The sequence below is a fragment of the Neopelma chrysocephalum genome, unplaced genomic scaffold, assembly GCF_003984885.1.
Source record: "Neopelma chrysocephalum unplaced genomic scaffold, ASM398488v2 Primary Assembly neopelma1_24, whole genome shotgun sequence".
Taxonomy (NCBI): Eukaryota; Metazoa; Chordata; class Aves; order Passeriformes; family Pipridae; genus Neopelma; species Neopelma chrysocephalum.
The window spans coordinates 50,018,110-50,032,274 of record NW_020897693.1 but is presented as its reverse complement, the minus strand read 5'-3'; the positions used below and the strand labels follow the sequence as shown (position 1 = coordinate 50,032,274).

Here is a 14,165-nt window from a genome sequence, read left to right as displayed (position 1 = left end):
TCTCTCTCTCTCACTGTCTCTGATACTCCTCAACCTCCTAACCTCCTCCCATGGCTCTGTCACTAACTGGAGGAATTCCTCCACCTAGGTGCATCTAAACTGATTGAACTGAACTCTTTCATGGGTGAAAGCTGCAGGTGAGCTCTGGAGCACAGCTGGAAACAAACCAGAGTTTGCCTTGCCCATTAGGGTGTAGCTAAGAATGGCTTATAGCTGCCAAGTCATGGGAGACAAGAAGGGCAGGAAGTCTTTCCCTGAGGATGAAGAGGATGCCTCAACTCAACCTTCTTGCTGTGAACTGTTGTGAACATGGCATTAGAGACATCACACGAAGAAACACATGGGGACAGTTCCAGAGCATGAAGTTTGTCTCAGCTGCATCCTTGCCAACCTCCTACTGAGTTAGGGACATCTCCTGAGGAAAGGAAGGGTGAGGTCATTAGGTGAGTCAGGGAAAGGCAATGACCAAGTAGAACCAATGTCTGAGCACAAAGCATCACTGTCTGACTGGTGAGCTTCCTTCTTTCTCGGAATAGGATCTGAGAGATAAATGAAGCGATATCCACCTCCTCTCACTTCTGGTGGTCTGACCTCAGAAGGGAGTGGTAGAGAAACCAGCTGGGAGTAACTAGTTATTTAAAATGGATCAAGATTGGGACTGGGAAACTTCCTAAAAGGGTTACTGGGGAGGGGACAGGGAAACACCCAGGACATTCAGAACTAGCAAGCCAGTGAACTTGGAAAGGAAACAGCAAAGCAAAGCAGTCTTTCCTCCTCTAATCAAGAAAAATAAAGAATTAAAATAACCCCTGGAACTGATGGAAAATCAGGTCAGGAATAGAAATATTCATGCATTTGCTCTACTGGAGGATAAAGAATTTCCAAACCCAATTTCTTTTGTGGAAACCTGGCTCCCTAAGGCTCTGAACGAGATGCAGAGAATGTCCCACTGCATGTGGTGTGCTGGTTCAGGATTCCTGCCAGGGCAATCCCTCCCAATAACAAGCAAAACAAAACTGAGCTGCCAAGTTTCACATGTTCATAGGAGAGGGAGGCTCATGACTATAGACAGAGCAATGAGGAAGCATCAGTTCATTTACTTCCAAATCAGTGTGAGTGTCCTCACTTGTGCAGTTGCCTCTGGTAACACAGGTTCAAGATCAGTTTCTCATTGTTCTAGGAGCTATATTGATCCAGAGCCCAAGGAAAAAAACCCCATAATTTAGGATATGATGGAGCAGATTGTTATACCATGGTAGATGAAACTCATGGAAACAGAACACCATCTAGGGCATAGTGGGACATGATGTGTCTGTGTTTGTAGACTCCAGAAGCAGACATGAGACCCTTTTATGGAGGGCAGCCTTCAAGTCTGTGCAATAGATGTCATAGAATCATATATGAATATATATTTGAATTGGAAGAGACCTTTAAAGGTCATCTAGTCCAATTCCCCTACTCATTTCAGGGGGGTTGGACACCTTCAACTAGGTCAGGTTTCTCATGTCCTTCTCATCCCAAATTCTCTCTCTTTCTGACTCTTTATTTCCCAGGGCTTCCCTTCCCATATACTTTGTTTTTTTTATGATTACCCTTTTCCTGACAGTCTCCTGGCTGATGTCATCTTATGTTGGCAATAGTGTAGGTTCAAATGGAGGGCTGTGCTGGAGATCTCCCCAGTCCCTTCCAAGCAGCATTGCTGTGATTCTGGGGGAGCGCCAAGCTCCTCTTAGCCCCAGAGTTTCCCTCTAGGTATGCATTCTTGTGATGGTTTTGATGATTTTCTGCAAAGATCAACTGCTCACTGCCTCTACTCAACTGATGGCAATGTATTGGACCAGGCACCCAAACAGCCCGATGCAACTGCCCTCTGCCATCTCTTTTGAGACACATTTTTGGGTGATATTGTCTCTTCCTCCATATTTTGGCCTCACTCCAGTGTCAAGTACACAGAAAAAAAGAGAAGAAAATTTTCCTGTTTGTCTGTGTTTTGTGACAGCCTGCAAGGTGAGTCTAGGGTTGTTTAAAATACCACCAAATATTTCAGGTATGCTATCTGCATTTTAATTAAAAAAAAAATCTAGAAAAAGATACACAGAAAAGAACCTCTGCATAAACAAGAAAAGATATAGTTGATTTTCTGTTATCTGCAGGCTTTGTGCAAAAGAGCCTCTGTGTCAGGAACATCTGAGCTGCCGAGGAACCTGGAGTGGTATCTCTGGTTTGACAGCATGCAGGTACCTCAGCCCTTGTTAAACCTGATTGAACATTTGCTTTATCAGCCAAGGTTCTCTTTCTAGCACCAACCACTGTTCTAGTTCCCCCTTCACTGTAAGACTCTCATTGTCTGGATGTCTTCCTGCTCATGTGATGAGTCACCCCGTGAAGCTGCCAACCTCTCTCTGATGAACACGGGGGCCACCTCAGAGGTTGTGAACTGGGAGGGGAGAATTTGTGAACACATGCACATATGGGCCTCTGTGCCCCAGGAAATTAAGAGAAGATAGCAGCAAACGCTGAGCAGCACTGTTGTCGCCAGCTTGGCAAACATGACTTGTTTATAGCTCAGGAGCTCACGTAGAGCATATTCCAAGGAGACAGGTCTGGGCAGGAGCAGGGAGAGGTCTCCACAAACCCATATCATGCAAGGCAGACCAAGCAGTGACTCAACACAGCTGAGCACTGAAGTCTTGGCTGGGCTTGCTGCAGTAACACCTGAAACTTCTGTTTGCTTCCCAGGGGGATCTAGCCGTGAGGGCACAACCAAGGAAGGCAGGAGAATGGCAGATAATGTTTGCCTCCTTTTGGTATAAACATACTTCCAGAACAGCATCCTCAAGTCCTGTCATTCCCACAAGAGGGAAACAACAAACCAAGTTATTGTAGGACAGTCAGCAAATAATAACAGTAATAACAATACCAACAACAACAACCACCACCCTTTCAGCTAATTCTTGATTTTATTTTGTAAATGAGGTTACTTTGACCTGATAGAAGAATGCACTAGGGAATTATGCTGCTTCACCTAAAGAAATGACACCTCTTTATTCTCCTGCTTCTCCTTTCTCTAGTGTGCCATCGGCATTTTGTGAGGCCATTACAGGACACAAGAGGGGGAGGCTGTAAAGAAATCACTCTGATCTCATGGCACAACTTGTTATTTTTGAAGTCAGTCCTGCCCCTGGGGATTGAGGGTGCTTTCTCTGAAAAGCAATTTCAACCTACTTTGTTGCTCAAGACATGCTGTATAAACAATATGCTCCTCTGATAGAAACCTAAAAATGCATATCACATGGGCAAAGACACACAGAAATGACTCTACGGTCCAGTTTACATCAGTATTGTCACATAGAGGCAAAAAATTCCTGCCCTCCAAAAAGGCACTGCTTGAAAAATGCAGTCCTTCAGGTTGACATTATTTTATCGAAGTTTCTGTTACTGCTCTTTGTGCATTGATTGCTACATGATGTGAAAAGAAAAAAACGAGGAAAAGGAAAATCTTTTACCATTTCTTGCTGTAGACATTTAGCACAATTTCTTATTACTTAGAGCAGAAGTTCAGCATAAAATTGCCTGGCCTCTAGATACTGAACGTTACAGGTGGTGTAAATGTTAGAGGGTCCACCTGAGAGCCCTGACTGTTTTCACAGGGATAAATACAGGTGAAAGAATCGTTTGTAATGAATTTCATTCAACAAACCGCATCTTTCATTTGTGAATTGTCCGTGAAGAGATTGTAATTTTCTGGAGCTGTTTGCTGAATCACTTCTGGAAATCATTCTTCACTAGCAGCCTCTTGCAGAGCAATTTGCGGGGAGCATTTCATATTCAATGTTGGCAACTTGAGCTATTTTTATGAGGTGTGTCACTTCCCTGATAGGATGTGTTCCCTACTTAGATGAGTGTAACTCCTGAACTTTGAATTTGTGTTCTGTGCAATTCCAGTTATGAATAGTAATTTTATAACTTTGCAAAGGTGTCCTGAATTATTTGTTTGAAATCTGTTTGGAGTAGATTTGCTTTTTGCAAATATTGGCAAAACATGGAAAACAAAACCAGCAAGTCTGAAGCAAAGTCATTACAGTATTCAAATTAGCATTGTGGCTGCTCTAACCTCCTCAGATCAGGCTTTGTGCTTTTGGTGTGATGGCTGACTTGCAATCAGTGGCATAGCATCTTGGGTCTAATGGTTTTTGGTAAATGGCATTAATGAAAAGGTGGAGATAAAAGAAAACCTCTCATAAGAGAGGCGTAAACAGAAAACGTTAATGCTGGTGATGAGTGGGTGATTCATATGACTTATTCAGAATTACTGAGTGCTTGACCCTGATATTGCTCAAACACAGCTGTTCCACTGACTTGGGTAGAGCCTTTCCTGGTGTCCTTCTTCTTTGCCACAGCAAAATTCATTTCAAAACTTACCTCAGCTGAAACAGTTGACAGGCAAGAGATTAGCTGGAAATTAGATCATCTGGGAAGAACACCCTGCTCCTAAACACTCCAAGAGATATTGTTCAGGCCTGAGGCTGCAATGGAGGCCTTAATGGTGGAAAAAAACAGGAGAAGGCTCTTAAGAGAAGGTTCATGTTTCTGTTGGCAGCGTTGTACAAAGTTGTTCCAAAATGGTTTATATTGCCAAGGATTGTGTTCGTTCAGGCAGGGCTTGGCTTTTCCTCTTCATGTCCTCACGATGACAGCTCGTGTTGAAGGTGAGGGAGGGTGGAGTGTGTGGGAACCAGCTGGAGGACGGTTTTCTCCTCGCAGCAACTCGGTGCTGCTCCAACTGTGCAGTGCCTTGGAGGAGAGATGCCCCTGAAGAGCCGAGGCATGAAGTGAAGCACCAAGACAGTGCCCACAGACAACATAGTCCTCTCCTCTCACCCTTCCAACATCAGATGCAAATGGCCACTTACAAAAATTTGCCTTTTACATTGAGGCAATTGAAGGAAGGCAGCTGAGAATGAGGATCATGGGTTTGTTGAACTGGAAAGAAAACAAAGCCTTTTAATATTTGCCTGTGCGCTCTTCCAATCATACAGAGAGAGAAGGCCTTATCTTTTGGTCACAAAAGAAGTACTGACAAGGCCTCAAATAATCCCAGCAAAACCTGTTCACATAAGAGTTTGCAGAGCACAAAGCTGTGAAAATTAAAGGGGTTAGTCTCTCATTCAGGAGCTAGTGCTCCCTGAGAGCCCAGCACCACTCTAATGAAACTAATGAAGATAGGATGCCACTGGCATCTCTCATCCACCTGAAGATGGACAGAAATGAGCCTGGCATCTTTCTAGAAGGAGCACACTAAGGGTATGGAGTGGTAAAATCCTCAATTACAGGTGATTCAGAGCTCCTACTAGTGGATGCATTGTCAGCCTTCCTCAAACCAAAGGTCTGTAGTTAAAAAGGCAGACAAATGAACTACTTCAGCACAGTAATGATTTCATAAATGCACGTGCGTAAGTAATGATTCCCTGTATTATGCCTTCCTCCCACTTGTATTAAGCCATCATGCCTGGATAATCTAACACTTTGAATTAAGCCCTCCTGGTTTACCCATTCTGTGCCGAGAAATTCTGCTAGTGTTCAGCAAATCGCTGACCCCTATCAAGTCCTCGCAAGTACAAAATAATTCATTTTATTTATACAAGTCGTCCTACAGGCCAGATTTATAGGGCAGACAAAGTAAATGCACCTGTGTTGATGCAGTGGTAATTTCATCGTGTTTTGTCAGGGGGAGTCTACTTAAAGATGGCTACTTTCATGGTGCACCTTGATGGGGTTTGGCTGTAGAACAGCCCAGCTGGCCAGCAAGCAGAACAGGACTGGATCTGAAAGTGGCTTTTGTGGCTCTTCAATTCCTAATAGCATATATTAAAGAAAAAAAAAAAGAAAAAAAGAAAAAAGAAAAAAAGATTAATTTTGAAGAAGAGGAGAAAATAACTAGTCATTGGCTGCAAGAGGATTAACAAGGTAGTTTGCCATAATATTAGAGGGAAGGAAGTCTCTTTATGGAAAATACTGTGGGGAAGATGATTGTTTTTACTTGCAGTTGTTTGCTTTGCCTCCCTGTTGTTCTTTTTTTTTCAGTTCTGTAGAACAGGCTCAGAAAGTGGTACAAATCATATTATTTGTTAATGTGCCAGCCTGGTGAGTGGAGAATTTTTAGTGGTCTGCAAAGAGAACAAGCACAATTCCTGTTATTTGTTAATCACTTCTGTGTGCTTAACTTTCAAAGGCTGTTTTAAATATTTATCCTCCTTTTACTCCAAGGATTTGTGTTTTCTTCTAAGAAGAAAATTAACTCTATCCCAGCCAAAACCAGGACAGTAATGTTTCATTCCTTGCTGACCCCAAACCTGGTGGGTGTAAAGAAAACAACACTCACAAGGAACTGTGCAAGGTCTTCAGCTTTCCATTTGAAATCTGGAAAAGAAATTCAAGGAGTCCTCCATCATGATAAAGGAAAAATAAAACCCCAAAACTGAAACAACCTCCTCCCCCCCACCACCACCAAAAAAAAAGAAACTGAAACTTTTGTTTAAGTAATCAGCTTCACACAAACTCACCTTTAGCATTTCTAAGATGAAGTGTCACTCCATGGCAAGTTACAACTGATATCTGCAAGGGCATGGATCGGTCACAGAATAAACCCTGGCTTGTCACAAACTTTTGGTAAACTAATAAATGGCCAGTCTCAACACATTGTACTGCAGCTATTATGCAAGTCTACCAATAAATAGACAACCCAGATCGCTTGGTTTCTACTCACTTCATAGATCTGCCCAGAAGGTGGGAAACGGCTTAATGAAATTACTACAGTCAGACTTCTACTCTTCTTTTTTCCCTCCCTTATAGGTGACAGGAACTGCTTGCAATATTGTCAAATTCCTTTCAGTTTTTATGTGGTGTAAAGGGCCATTAAGTGAGTCGTTCTGCATGGATAAGGGAAGATAGCAAAGCTCTAGCAAGATCTGGGGTCCTGCTGGACCCCAAGTAGAAATCCCTGGATGGAGTATGATTGCAGGAGGATGTTTCTGTATGGGATGAATCACAAAAAAGCATTCAAATACCACAATGATTTTTTGTCTTGTTTTGTTTTTAATTGAAAGCACTTCTTTCAGCTTGATAAAGCTGAGGGTATAAATTTGTTACTCTTTCGTATGAAAACAATTTTGGTTATTCATCGTTATATTCATGTGTCCTTAATTTCCACAAGAGTTATACGTGGGATGGAAGTTTTCTTTTATCATTTGATAAGGCACTGTTTTAAAATGCCCATCATCCAATCAGGGAGGATAAGCCTAGTGATTAAAGTCAGCAATTACAAAATCTGTATACTGAATACCGAAAGGTTACAGCTTGCAAACAGCCAGATGACAAGAAAATATTGTGTGATACTAATCACTAATCATAGTCTGCTTAAGAATGACATTTTCAGGAATCAAGATCAATCTGCCAATGATTCACTAGCTGTAGAAAGAACTAAATTCATAGCATGCATTATTTGAAGTGAGTGTTTTGATCAGTTCAGTATCAAAAGCTGATTCCCATTGGCTACAGAGGAAGGAGGCAATCAAAGTCACCTCTGTTTTTCACATTACTTGTTTTTTTCAGTTAAATACTGACATCAAAAGTTTGTCATACAAAGACAGAGCCTTGTCTCTATCCCTGTGTTACACACAGTGAAATGCCAACCCCACCGAATTTTGTGACAAAATTCCCATTCATTTAGCCTCATGTCAGAGGATTGATTTTTATTGACACACTGGGGAGCAATTAATTATTTACCCATCAGCCTGAGAGAACATTTCAAAAGGATTTATTTAAGGTGCTGTTCTTTAAGAATCAGTTATCTTGAGGCATAAGATACCTTATACAGTTCACTCTACTTAAATACCCTCCACTCAATTAGCTCATGTTTTTATTCAAGAGATGAGATGGATAGGTCTCTTCAGCTGGCAATACTTTCAGAGTGTGTCAGGCCAAAGGGAAGCTAATTACAGGGAAGAGAGAAAAATGTGGAAATTACTGTTTGCAGAGGGCACTGTAGAGAGGAAACTTTGCTGTGAGCAGTTCTCTCACATTACACATGCTAAAGCTGTACTCTTCTGACCATAAGATTAATGATGCCAAGCCAAACATTATACCCATGTCTCAAGGGTCACAAGCAAACTTCTTCTTTTATCATGTGTTTCTCATTTTGCTGCCCACTAAGGTATTTACTGAGGAATTAGTATATATCCAGGTTTAAGTAGATTAAAATAGAAACATGCCACTGTTTACTGGATACATCTGCTCTCATTAGTATAACTTGTTGCTGTTGGCATGAAGCAGTTTAATTAAAATGACAGCATAGTTTTCTGTGGAATCAGTGCCTGTTCCCAGTGGGGCTCCTCAGACAGATGTGAACAACCAGTGCCTGCTGTGGTGGCTGCAGAAAGAAGCCAGGGCTGCTGCCCGCTCGCTGTCACCCCTCCAGACAGTCCCTCCTGGAGAGGAGAAGGACAGAACAGTGCTTCCACTTATGTTAGACGTTTTAGTGTCTAGTCTTTTTTTTTCTTTCCTATCTATTCTTTATTAGGCTCAGTCCAACTTATTCCATTAATGCCTATGACTGTTGTATGTTAGTGGCTTAGGTGTAGGATGCATTGATTGGTGAGCAACTGAGAGCAGATAGAGGCCCTGGGATGGTGCAGGTTCGAACTCCATAAAGTATAAAGTTGCACCTGCTAAATACCGAAGGAATGATGGAGGCACTATCTCCCCTGTTGCCCATGTGGCTGTCACAGAGCAGTTTCTCAGTACTGCTGTGCCCCAAAACTCAGATACGTTCTAGAAAATCCTGTGATTGCCTTGGAAGTTATGAAAAAGTAAATTAACAGGGTCATTTGCCTTCTGTTCTCTGCGTTTTGAGATGATACTTGTCAAATGTATTTAGGGATTTTTTTCCTGCGATGGCATAGGTTTGAAACTGGGCTGGATCAGGAAACTGCAGGAAACTACTCCGGCATGTGAAAAATGTGAAGGTTTTCAAAGTTCTTGCTCAAAGCACACTCACACTGAAGTCAAAACCTGGTGGCTAGGTTGCTTTTCTGGGATTTTGAGCTGGGAATAGGATTTGGGGCATGCCCATCCTAACCAGTCTCCCTAGCCAGGAGCCAGTGTTTTCCTGTTTTCCATGGGCAATCCTCCACAGCACTGAAATATAAGCACCTGAATCACAGGTGTGGTTGCCCAAAGCTTCCTGGGATAGTCATCAGAGAGAGAAAGGTTTCTTCAGGGAGTCATTGAAAGAACTTGAAGATCACCCTCCCAGCACCTTTTCTTGTTACAATTCTGGAAAATAATATAAATGCTTCATTTCAACAAGAGGATGACTCAGTTTTCCAATGGCCTGGGAGGTAGTGGAAGATCCAAGTCCTACCACGTCTGCCTGACAACATAATTTCTGCATCTCTCTCTCAGCTCCACCTTGGACTAGTCACTTGATCAAACAACACTGTTTTGAAGGGAAAGATGCTGTCATCTCTTTACTGTTTTTGATAGGAGAGAATGTCAGCCACCTACTCCTCACCCAGCAAGTGGAGCAGTGTGGTTAAAGCATTTAATAATACAAGGCTTGTGGTGAAATCCAAGACCTCTACTTTTTGCTCTTTCCGAGGCAAAAAGCACAATTATGTAGTTGAGTGTTTTCAGAGGTGGTGTCAGAAAAGTGCCTGCCCAGCCCACTCACTGGGGTGGGTGTCAGCAGAGGTCTGGAGCCCTGTGCTGTGCAAACACACAGGGATGCAGCTTTTTTCCCAGAGTATTGTAGTGCACATCTAGGATGGGGAAACTTTCTGTTTCATGGTGGCTAAACAGCTGTTGAAGCACTTTTGGCCATCAAAGCACAGTAGAGGTGGACCTAGAAAGAGCAGAAAACATCCTGGTGCTGATGAGCCATATGAAGCATGGGGCTGAAAGTGCCTCCTCTTCCATCTAAATAGCCAAAAGCAAGAAAACAGATGTTGACAGACACATGAACTCCTGTTTGGAGTCTCAGTGTAGGCCACTGGCAGACCTGGAGTTGAAACTATCAGCCATTGATGGTCTCACAGATCCAGAGGCCATGGTATGGAGCTGCCCCTCACTTTCCTGTTCTAACCAATGGTGTGTCTTAGCTGCTTTTTGTTTCTAAGTAGCTCCCCACTACCTCCTCCTTGATTAGCAGCATGGAAAAGCAGTGAATGAGAGCCAGAGAGTCTGCAATGAGGATGTGTTGGTGTTTCCACATATAAATGTAATAAACGGAAAATGCTACATAGGTTCACTTGCTGACTGTTTTGCTCCAGTGGCATGGCCCAAGAACAATCACCCAAACTCATCCATGTGTGAAAATTGGAATATTGGAAAAGGCTCCTGTGTTTGCTATTAGTTATATTTCTTTATAACAACTTTCCTCTGTAAGTGGATACAGAAATAACTCTTCAGATAATGGATTGGAGCAGGGAGCTGTATTTGTTTAGTGGTGTAGCTGCATTGATTGGCATCCCCCTGCTCAGGAGAAATGTTTTTAACCAGCCAGAACAACAAATACTGTTGAAAAACCTACATGGGTTACACTGACAGCATTCAAATGTAAAAGCTGCTAGGTGTTTCAGGAGCCAAAATGTGATTATTTTTAAATGGCTGTGGTTAAGAATGGTTATTATTTATTGTTTGAACACAGCAGCACCTACTGGCTCCAGCCAGCAATCAGGACTTCACCATGGGAGGTGTAAAAGGGAGTAAAAAAAGAGGTTTCCACATGCCTGAGTGGTTTCAGTCTGGGCAGGGGCAACAGGCAGAGTGTTTGGATACAAGCAACACAAAGAGGAGCAGGAGGGAATGGGAAGTCTGGTCTGACTCCCCTGATTCCTCCAGCTGGGCTGGGCTGGCAGGGGGTGTTGGGCAGGCTGAGAGGGGAAGGGCCCTTATGGGCCCTTATGGAGGGGAGGAAGCAGGTGATAATGTGTAGTGCATGTTTCTGGATGGAAGAAAAATGTGGGGAGGTGTCAATGCCTCAGTGACAGGCTGCATTCTGTAAGAGGGGAAGGTGAGGAGGACATATGGGATGCAGTGGGGGAAAGGGACTCACTGGTACAGTGAGACGATAATGTTGGGTAGAGGTGGATGGAGAGTGACAATGGTGTTTTCTCATCCAAATGTACTGAATTGGAGGAAAAAACCCAGTGATTATATTTTTTCTTTTTTTTTTAATTTTTTTTTTCTTATTAATGGGAAAGTTTTTCCAGAAAACCCACCTTGGGGAAAGCTAAAGTTAGGCTGTTTGGCTTGGCATGTACCAAGCTGGAATGGTTGTGCCAATTTTACATCCTGCCTGCAGGATGCAGGATACCCTGGAAGCATCCTTTCCCACCCAGCCCTGTTGACAAAAGGAACTCAGTGCTAGTGAGCATTGGTGTCCCTCATCTTTCTTCCCCAGCCTCACTTCCCAAGATCCAGACCTCTACCCCTGCCTCCCTGAAACCAGGATTTACAGGGATATGGGCTGTTGGGAGGCAAGTACAAAACTTTTTCCGTACTTTCTCCTGAACTTGGCTGCAAATCCTTCCATTCTCTGGAAAGCTGTTGACCATCTTCCCTCCCCATCAAGAATAACATTGAATCTTCCACAATAGTTTTGATAGTTTGATTTTTTCCTACAACAGAAAATGGAAATTATCTACAAAAGTGATTTCCTTCCACAAATATTTAGTTTTCTTCCATAAAAACACTTTTTGCTTAGAGCATCATTCTCATGGAAAATTTTGTGGCCTTAGTGGTGAAAGTGCAGTGAAGAAAATTATTTTTGCAGCAGTATTTCAAATATATATGGTCAGGAAGAGCTTTGTCTAGGCAAGGAATCGGGAAAAATGAAAAGTAATTAAAGTCTGTATTCAATTCCATTTTAAGATCTCTCTTTTAGAGCTGCTTCTGTATTATGGTTCAGAAATGTCCAGGGAGGTTCTGTCATTTCTGGTTTCCATCTCAGACTAAAACTGAAACAAGCAAATAGTCTTATAAGAAACGTTGTTCTTATGAAGAGTTTTCCAATTTCCAGTGTTTTTATCCTCATGAGGTTTAGATAAAACATGCAGATTTTTCCTTTTTTAAACGGAAGCCAGACTCAAAACCTGCTGAGGTTTCCCCATCACTAATTATGGCATGTATGTGAAATTATTTGCTGTGAAGGTGAAGTGTATCATAGAATCATAGAATCATAGAATAGGTAGGGTTGGAAGAGACCTCCAAGATCATCAAGTCCAACCCCTGATCCAACTCCAATTACTATATCATGGCACTAAGGGCCACGTCCAATCTCTTTTTAAAAACCTCCAGGGATGGTGAATCCACCACCTCTCTGGGTAGGCCGTTCCAATGTCTGATAACCCTCTCTGTAAAGAATTTCTTCCTAACATCTAACCTAAACCTCCCCTGGCAGAGCTTGAGCCCATGTCCCCTTGTCCTATTGTTGGTTGCCCGGGAGAAGAGACCAACCCCCGCCTGGCTATAACCTCCCTTCAGGTAGTTGAAGAGAGTGATGAGGTCGCCTCTAAGCCTTCTCTTCTCCAGACTAAACAACCCCAGCTCCCTCAGCCTCTCCTCATAGGACTTGTGCTCAAGTCCCTTCACCAGCCTCGTTGCTCTTCTCTGGACCCGCTCCAGCACCTCAATGTCCTTCCTGAACTGAGGGGCCCAGAGCTGAACACAATACTCAAGGTGTGGCCTCACCAATGCAGAGTACAGGGGAAGGATCACTTCCCTGCTCCTGCTGGCCACACTGTTCCTGATGCAGGCCAGGATGCCATTGGCCTTCTTGGCTACCTGAGCACACTGCTGGCTCATGTTCAGCCTCCTGTCGATCAGCACCCCCAAGTCCCTTTCTGCCTGGCTGCTCTCCAGCCACTCTGTGTAGTGTTAAATTAAAATCAGATGCATCAAGAACAACTCTCTCCTGCCTTGGCAAGTGTATGGGGTTGGTGCTCCGAAGAATAGTTTCTGTTCTGTCACACTATTTTCCTAAGTTCATCCAGAAGGGTGCAACTGAAGGAGGGTTGTGTGATTTGGGGGAAAAAAAAATCTAACTTGGGGAAAAAAAAAGAGATGTGATTTTCTGTTTCATCATTTCATTTAATTCTCCCTGCATATACATGTGGGAAAGACATGCTATTTTTCCTCTCTCCTCAAGGAGAAATGCCAGATAAGGACAGGTCCTATTAGCCCACTGGCAGCAGACACAGCGTGGTGTTGGGCTTGACTGTGGTCCAGAGACTGAAGGATGTGCGTGAGTGCACCAGGCTCATTCCTACCATCCTGGCCAGCCCTCCTTGGGCAGCAGAAGGGGTTTCTTGGCTGCAGCAGTAGCCCCAAGAATTTTCCCAGTTGGACATGTCCTTCTTCCTCTGAACAAATGTGTTTTCCTCACAGGAACTGCAAGCCAAGGTCTGTATTGCTGAGAGCTGGTAGATATGGATGCTCCAGAGCTGAAACACCATGCTCCTCACTTGACAGCCAGCCTTGTTTTATTAAAAACCACACACTGCATGTATGGTTTGCCTGAGGCAAAGCCCAGCATCAGTGCAGCGTGTCCACCCTGAAACCAGCTGCTTGCAAATCGAGGTAGGCACCTTGTTCTCTGTCAGTTCCCAGAGAACACAAACAATGCTGCTGAGTTCCTCCTAAAACCCTGAGTGTCACGTTTCCGTGCTGAGAGCTGGGTTGGCTGGTCCCTCGGCCACCGTAAGCCATATAAAATTTATTATTGTACAACAGCACATCTTCTTCAAAGTTATAGATGGTGGTTTGCTGTCTTGGTGATTCTTTTTTAACTGTGCAAAGAGCGATTATTTGAGCTTTTATTTCTTAATGCCAAGAAGGCTTCCTGAGTAGCTATATCTTGTGGCTGTAAGTTTAAGCTAAACTACTTGAAATTATAAATAAGAGTCTTTAAAAACATAAAAATCTTACAACTGGAAAGACTTTTCAGCCCTCACTTCTTTTAAAATTGCTACTGGATGGGGTCAGGTAAGGTTCCTGAAGTGTTTGACCTGGAATAAACAAAAATGAAATTTTGGAAAGCTGAAAGATTTGTACTTTTAAAATCTATGAATGTTACACAGAAAAAGCTACCTGGATTTTCTGTATGC

At 43.0% G+C, this 14,165-nt stretch overlaps 1 long non-coding RNA gene across 2 annotated transcripts; it reads left to right on the top strand.

Moving 5' to 3' along the window:
• Positions 1–268: 268 nt before the first annotated feature.
• Positions 269–13,502, top strand: LOC113963312. 2 transcript variants are annotated; one of them, XR_003532735.1, is made up of 3 exons: positions 269–443; positions 2,154–2,237; positions 13,447–13,502. It is a non-coding gene; the product is annotated as an uncharacterized LOC113963312 (long non-coding RNA). The 2 variants fall into 2 exon arrangements; XR_003532736.1 differs by lacking the exon at positions 13,447–13,502 and adding an exon at positions 6,268–6,437.
• The last annotated feature ends 663 nt before the right edge of the window (positions 13,503–14,165 follow it).